Genomic DNA, 7,701 nt, shown 5'->3' with positions numbered 1-7,701 from the left:
TGTAAGAGTAGCCTCCAGAATAGCCGCTTGACTCTATTTGATTCTCTTGGCCCCTGTTGCCTTGTTTTAGTACACTTATTTTTCCCCTTTTGGTCAGGAAGGCATTGTCAATCCCACAGTGCCAGGGCCAGACTTATCCCTGGGCGTCATGCCCCAAATTGTCAGGGAGACTTTCACCCCTGAATATCATGTCCCATGCAGTGGAGAGGGTAATGATCTTCCTTCAGAGTTTGTCTTAGAGAGAGAGAGAGGCCACATCTGATCAAGAAAAGAAGTTTCCTGGAAGCAACTCTTAGACCTCCTTGTGGGTGGTGTCACCTATAAAAATGAGTTTCGTAAAGGCAAAACTAAAAACCCAGAGCTTGGCCTATTTTCTTAGGAGTCCCCAATGATTGAGAGAGTACCTGGGGTTTCCCAGATGGAAGAGTTTAACAGTTACATATTTATTTACCCCCCTTTCAGATCCTCAAGGGACTCGACCAATATTTTTTAATCATCAGCCCACCATAATGTGAGATGTATCTTGGTATTATATAAAGCTGTAGAGAAGATCAAGTCTTCGTTTCTGTTCTGGACTCCGGGAGTTTGGATTGTCTAAATGAGCTATCCAGAGTGAATGATTTAGATTGTGTTACAGAACATTTAGGTTCTAGACATGATAAGCCTCTCTGCCTTTGATCTCATCTAGTCGGTGAGGGTCTAGAGTACATACACTATCATCTTTTAGCCTGAATTCTAATTTACTTTAGACCCAGCCAGACTGGCTTTGTTTTAAACTCTAATTGAAGCCTGATCTCGTTTTTGGTTGCTCTAACTGCTATTATTTATAGCTATGTTAATTTTCAGGGCTGCAGCATGCCAATTCTGGGTCCCAGGTGTCACAAAGCTATTCAAGGTTCCAGGGAAATACCAGCTGATTCCCATATAGCTCAATGTCTCAGAATGTAGAAGTACATCTACAACTTCAGACCAAATGTGGCTGCTGAAAGGGCCCACGATCTAGGCTCCCATTTTCTTACAAATGTTTTCTGAGAGAGACCTTAGCATATTTGTTCTTTTGTTTCTGGCTTATTTTGCATGACACATTGTTTATTCAGTTTGTTGTGTGCCCCTTGAAATCCTTCCTTTTTGTAGCCTCACCATATTCTATCATATAAATGTATCGCCATTCACCACTGTGCTTCTCAGTCATTGTATCCTTTGGTTCCCACATCTATGGGGCATCATGGATAATGATAAAAGAGAAACCATGCCTTACAGTATCCTCACTTGATTGTACAATAAGCAGCACTCTCAATTTTAGACAAGTTTCACTGGTCCATAATGACAAAGAACTGGCAAACCCATCACCAATTATCAGATCAAAACTACCCCTTATCACTCATCCCTTCCCCTAGTAGGTTGCCCCTGGTAGTGCTGTGGTACTGTTGATGTTTTCCTGTTAACTATTGGCCATGGTATGCGGTTTTAATTTTCCCCCTATATCCCTCTTCTGTTGACTCTTTATCCACTGCTGAACCATTGAAGTGGTTCATGCAAGAACTTATTTGTAATTGTAAATTTAATCAGTGGGATACATAGCACTATACATCCCCTTTTAATTATATTTACCTTCAATATGGCAATGTTACTTATAAACCTGCTAATTAGTTACCATCACTTCTATCTGTTCCCTTGCATTTAGATTCAACATTTTTGGGTAGACTTGCCTCCGTCTCTAGCTTTGTGTGTACCTCTAGGTATGCTTTCATATGTGATACTTTGAACCTTATGATGGGGAGAAAGTTAATGAGAAGTTAGAAAAATATGGAGAAAAAAAGAGAATTAATCAAAGAGCTAGTTCAGTCAAGGATATCATAAATCTAGTCAAGGTATAGCTTCTCCTGGAAATCAATAAGCATTCAGAATTTTGGCCCTTAAGTGGGGAAAAACCAAGATGCGTTATCTTGTGAGCCAGTGAGTTATACATAATGCTGAACTGGCTTCCCAATGGTTAGAGGAGTGTCATTCTCAGATACATGGGATAAGAGAAAGCTTAATGAGTCTAGAAGGAGATGAGTCAGTGGGAAAGAAACTAAGCCAACACAGGGTTGACAATTGATCTGTGAGTGCTGTTGGTGCCTATTCTGAAGGCTGCCTAGACTATGTGTTGTTCCAGTGGAATTTTTAAAGTCATGACATGACCTCCTCTATTACCACTTCTCATCTCAGACACTGGGTTTGCTTCTTTTTTACATCTCCATTTCCAGGCTGAATTAATGTTCTCTTACCCCATGTTATTTGTGAACCACACACTCTTTACTCCTCTACCTTAAAATTAAAACTGCCTGCTATGGCCAATAGTTAACAGGAAAACATCAACAGTACCACAGCACTACCAGGGCAACCGACTAGGAGAAGGGATGAGTGATGAGGGGTAGTTTTGATTTGATAATTGGTGACGTGTTTGTCAGTTCTTTGTCATTATGGACCAATGAAAATTGTATTTTGTGACATTTTTATTTGGTTCTTCGTCTTATTATTCTTTCTCGTACATTCTTCCTCATTTTTCTGCATGTTCATGTTCACTTCTTGATTTTGATACCTGAGAGGTGTGATTTTGAAAGTGGAAGGAGACTTTGTTCTGGTCAATAGACCTTACCAACCTGGTGATGCATTTTATTATCTTGATGCCTTTTGCTCTTCTAGGCCAGTGTTTTCCAGAGTGTGTTCTGAGAAGCGTAGCATTTCCAGAGTGTGTTCTGAGAAGCGTAGCATTTCTTGAGAAATTAAAAGGTGTAGATTAGGGAAAGGGGGATTCTGTAGACAAGTGAATTGAGTTTGGGAAATGCTGCTTTTGCAGTAGGATTTCCCAGAATCTTTAATATGTTAATTTGCTTTGTGAATTTCTTAGAGTGACTTTTAGCCATGTCCAAGGTTATTGATAATGGAACTCCACCTTCTTTGTCCTGGAAAATCCTCACCTAGGACCAGTGGTGATAAATATTGTAGAATGTTTTATTTTGGTGATGTGCTTTCTTATGGGCTCGCTGATGTTCAGGAGATGAAAGGTCAAGTTCTGATAGCCAGACACTGGAAACTGAACTTATTTATTTATTTATTTATTTATTTTATTACGTCAAGTCTCAAAACTTGTAAGTAGATGCCCACAAGGTTTGGTAGAAAATTTCTGGTTATGTGTAGTCTATAAATATTCTTCAGTCAAGGAATCATTTAAGACTTTTTAACCTAGAATAATAATGGAAATCTAAGCTGGCTTTCAAAAAAAATTGAACTCATGTACAGATTATAAAATATTCAGAAAATACAAAGTAGTAGCAATGAATAAAAGATTCCCACATCCTCAGAAATCCCCATTAAATTTTTAGGAGTCACCTTCCAGTCTGTAGTTATACAGATTTTAAAATATAGTTTATAAACATTGTTTTTTCAAATATTTTAGATTTACAAAAAAGTCACAAAGATAATAGTGTTATTGCTTACTGTTCACTCAGTTTCTGCTGTTGTTACTGTAGTACTTGCATCAAAACTAAGAAACAGACATTGATACATTACTATTACTAAGCTGCAGAGTTTATTTGTATTTCTTATTCTTTAACATTAATGTCCTCCTTTTGCTCCGGTATCTAATCCAGGGAACCACAGTACATTTAGTTGCACACGTCCTCAGGCTCCTCTGGCTGTGGCAGTTTTTCCATTTTCCCTTGTTTTTTATAACCTTGACAGTCTTGAGGAGTGCTGGCCAGTTATCCTGTAGAATGGCCCCCAATCTCTGTTTGTCTGCTATTCTTCTAGTGATTACACTGACCTTATGGGGTATTGGAAAGAAGGCCACAGAGGTGAGGTGCCCTTCTCCTGACTTTCTGTTAAGGGTACGACATCAATGTGACAACCCTAATGATGTTGACCTTCATTACTTGGTTGAGGTGGACTCTGTCAGGTTTCTCCACCATAAATTTCCTAGTTTTCCCTTTCCCTACTCTACTCTTTGCAAATGAGTCACTAAATCTGGCCTACTACCAAGGCGTGTAGGGCAGCACAAGAATTCAGTTTTACCTCCTGGATGGGAGAGTAGCTATATATATATATATATATATATATATTATTTGGAATTCTTCTCTAAGAAATTTGTAAATATTTTTTTTAATGAATGCATTACTGTGGATACTATTATTTAATTAAATATTCTTCAAATATTACACATTTAGGTAGTTTTCCATTTTTCACTTAATGTTGTTCTTTTATAACTTACATGATGGGTTTTTAAAACCTGCGTCTTTATCTGCCGTGGTTTTTTTTGGGGTGGTGGTGGTGGTGCATGGTCCGGGTATCGAATCGAACCCAGGTCTCCACATGGAAGACGAGCATTCTACCACTGAACCACCCGTGCACCCTATCTGCTGTGTTTTAAAGAAACTCTTTGCTCCAAAGACAATAGATTTATAATTTTAAAAAAACATTATCTATTAAGTATCTACATAGGTATGGATATTTTATTTGGCAGAGAATTCTTTTGTCTTCAAGATTTCAAACTTGGAGCTCTCTGCTATGTTTGAAAGCCAGGCAACATGCCAGAACTATTCTATCCATTGAATCTTTTCTTGAACTCATTCAACTTGATTTTAGTCATTTACTTCTCCCACTTCACCCAGCTCATTTGTCCCCTTCCAGCCTCATTTGATGACTTCTAACCAATCTTCACATTGGTTTTGCCGGCACAATTCCGCCAGATGCACACTGTAGGTTGAAATCGAACATTTTCCAAAATTAGTTTTAACTGTTCCAAAGGATGCTGTGTTCAGCATATTATAAATATAGATATTTTAAAATAAAAATGTTACAACCTATGTAATATAAATACTATAATAATTTGATAATGACCATCACTCGTTTTCAAAAAACATGAATAAGTGCTTCTTTAGCATTTATAAAGTTTACATGTTTTCTTTTCCTTCTTGAACTCATATTTCTGTTCTACTTGCCCCACAGAATTCTGTTGTGGTGTAATACAATTTATACTTGAAAGTATCAATTGATCAATCCCTCATTGTCCTCCTCAACAATAATATGATATGAATTTAAATTACAAAATGTATATTTTTTCTTGTGATTGATTTTAAGGGATAGGTTTTTTCATGGTTAGGTTTTTGTTACAATTAGTCATATAAACCTGATCACATTTAGTATACTATTTATCATGAAAATTATATTGGAAATGCTTCTCTTAAGGAGATGAATCAATCAAATTTTTTCTAAGCATAATATTTAATGAAAGAGAAAATCATACATGGTAACTAGGAAGTTAACAAATATTTTAATTTTTTCTTACTAGGAGGTAGAAAATTTTAAATATTTTAGAAGGTAAAATAAGATAAAGATTGACTAGAAAAAAATGTTATATGAGATGATAGGTTTTGGAAACATTGGAAAACACAATAAATTGGAAAGAACCACTTAAATTTTATCTTGGATTTTAACCAATATATTTAGGTCCCAGAAACTTTCCAGTTACAATTTAAGACTAAAAGTTTCACTAACTTATACTGGCTCTTCTGTTCAAAAGTGATTTTCTTCCCAATTAGTGACGAATCCTAGTGATAAGAATGAGAACCGCTGGAAAGATTTGCTTATTTGGAGCAAGAGGGAAATACTTTAATGCTTATGTTTTTTATCAATGCTATGTTTGGTTTGATTTATAAGAATCGTTCTTACTATTTTTACACAATTCAAAAGATACAAGTGTCAGAATGAGACCAGCATTTTCTATCTCTCTCCTAAACTACAAAAATTGCTGAAGATAATAACAGAATCATGTGAGTCCTTTAAGTTAAAAGTTCATATTAATGCAGTAAGTTTGAATCTTTTTTCACAAACTCAGCTATATAGAAACATCTAATTTCTTTATCTTTTTCAAATAAAAAATAACTCTGACTCCAATTCTACTAACAGGCAATTCATAACTCATACTAGCTAATGAAGTTTCCTTCCACCTCTTAGGGGTTCATGAGAATTCAGTAGGCTTATGCAATGTATCACGTACAGACAAAAGCCTTCTCATCCTCAGCCCATCCTGACTGTCTGATCCCTTGAATCTTTTGACAGCTCTACAGATAGAAAAAATAGAGTGCACGAGAGCAGTATCAATACAGCTCAGTAAAGCATGCAGCCACTGTCACCGTCCCGAACCCTCACTATAACTCAGGGGACCTTTCCTGAATTTTTGTTTCCTCCCCACTATATCCTGCCATGGTTTTTAAAACTCATTTCCATACTTCTAAAGTCCATGGCTAACCTTGAATCATCCTCTGTCTTGGCAGATCATTTCGTCTCCCACAGAGATTATCTGCCTTCAAGCATTTTTGAAAGTCAAGATACCTGTCTGTCCTTTATATCTATACCTTTGTCCCTGCAGTCTCACAGTCTCACAGATTGAAGTTAAGAATTTCCCTTGTCCTTGCCCAACTTTAATTCTTCCCATTCTGGGAGTGGGCAGAGGTGAAGTTCTGAATTTACAAAGGATCATCTAGTCACTATTCCTATTGTTTTTATGATACAAACTCAACGAAACAAAATTAAAAAAAAAAATTTCACTGTGGGGCTATGCAAACAACGAAAGAAAGAAAGCATGGTGGGGCCATGTGTTAAAAAATTAACAGTTGAGAAAACACTATTTTTCCTTCTCTGATGGTTCCTATTTCTAGTGCTTTTAAACACAAGTTGATTTTCCTTGCCTTAAATGAAAGCCTTTCTTGATTATCAATGTATAGGCCTAATTTTTCAACTTTTTATTTAGAAATAATTATAGTCACTTGTCAATAGATACAATACAGACAGATACTGTGTACCCTTTTCCCATTTCCCCATGGTTACATGTGAAGTAATGTATTAGGGTATAGTACAACGTTAAAAATAGGAAATTGATAATGGTACACTGCATGTATATAGTTCTATTCTTTTTTTTTATCATGTATACATTTCTATACCCACCGCTGCTATCAAGATACAGAACTATTCCATTACCACAAAGATCCCCCTAGTGCTACCCCTTTAGAGTTATCCCTCTCCCTCTCCCCTCACTAACCCTAACTGTTGGCAACCACTAATCTGTTCTCAATCCCTATCATTTGGTCATTTCAAGAATGTTACATATATTGGATCTTATAGTATGTGACTTTTGAGGTTGACTTTTTTCACTCACCTTAATGCACTTGAAAGCTAAGTTACTGCGTACATCAATAGTCTGTTGTTTTTTTTCATTGTAGATTAGCCTTTCATGGTATGGATGTGCACTGTTTAATCATTCACCTTCCTTCCAACCCAACTTAGCCCCATTTGATTAGGGACTTGCAAAGAGGAGAGGATTCTTCCCAAAGTCAGTGTTAGGTGTGAGAGAGACTGAGGGTGGTGGGGGAGGGAGGGAGGAATGCCATGGGAGCTGCTGATAAAGGTTTAGGTCCACAGGGTTAACAGTGGATTTTCAGCAGGGTCTTGCAAGATTTGACTAGGGGAGAGGAGTTTTACTAACGTTCTTTCCCCCCTGAGGGGGTCTGTTGACCTTTAATATCAGTCCTGTCAGTGACTCAGGCTGCAACTGAGTCATTGACAGGCTGCAGTCACTACTCAGGCTGCAACTGCCTCAGGAATAGGCAGAAACAAACTGCTTTCAGGGCTATCTCCCACGTGTGCCTTCCCCAGGGGAGG

The sequence above is a fragment of the Tamandua tetradactyla genome, chromosome 2 (genome assembly GCF_023851605.1).
Source record: "Tamandua tetradactyla isolate mTamTet1 chromosome 2, mTamTet1.pri, whole genome shotgun sequence".
Classification (NCBI taxonomy): domain Eukaryota; kingdom Metazoa; phylum Chordata; class Mammalia; order Pilosa; family Myrmecophagidae; genus Tamandua; species Tamandua tetradactyla.
This window is presented reverse-complemented; position numbering follows the sequence as displayed.